General features: G+C 51.1%; 1 non-coding gene across 1 annotated transcript; it reads right to left on the reverse strand.

The window, feature by feature from the left end:
• Nucleotides 1–95: 95 nt before the first annotated feature.
• On the reverse strand, nucleotides 96–214 carry LOC129116494 (5S ribosomal RNA). The gene has a single exon (XR_008533560.1). It is a non-coding gene; the product is annotated as a 5S ribosomal RNA (ribosomal RNA).
• Nucleotides 215–278: the final 64 nt, after the last annotated feature.

Genomic DNA, 278 nt, shown 5'->3' on the forward strand with positions numbered 1-278 from the left:
CCGGCAAGTCATGTTCTAGCTATTTCCTTCCCACCCTGTCGGTGTCCACTGAAAAAGCAGCAGCGCCCTCTGCTTTTTGTAAAGAGGAGTGAAAAAGCTTACAGCACCTGGTATTCCCAGGCGGTCTCCCATCCAAGTACTGACCAGGCCCGACCCTGCTTAGCTTCCGAGATCAGACGAGATCGGGCGTGTTCAGGGTGGTATGGCCGTAAGCAAATATTGTGCCTACCAAAGGTCCTTTAAAGATACTATATCACCACGCTTTGCTCTGTCGTCTA

This window comes from Anoplopoma fimbria, unplaced genomic scaffold (genome assembly GCF_027596085.1).
Source record: "Anoplopoma fimbria isolate UVic2021 breed Golden Eagle Sablefish unplaced genomic scaffold, Afim_UVic_2022 Un_contig_8734_pilon_pilon, whole genome shotgun sequence".
NCBI classification, from domain to species: domain Eukaryota; kingdom Metazoa; phylum Chordata; class Actinopteri; order Perciformes; family Anoplopomatidae; genus Anoplopoma; species Anoplopoma fimbria.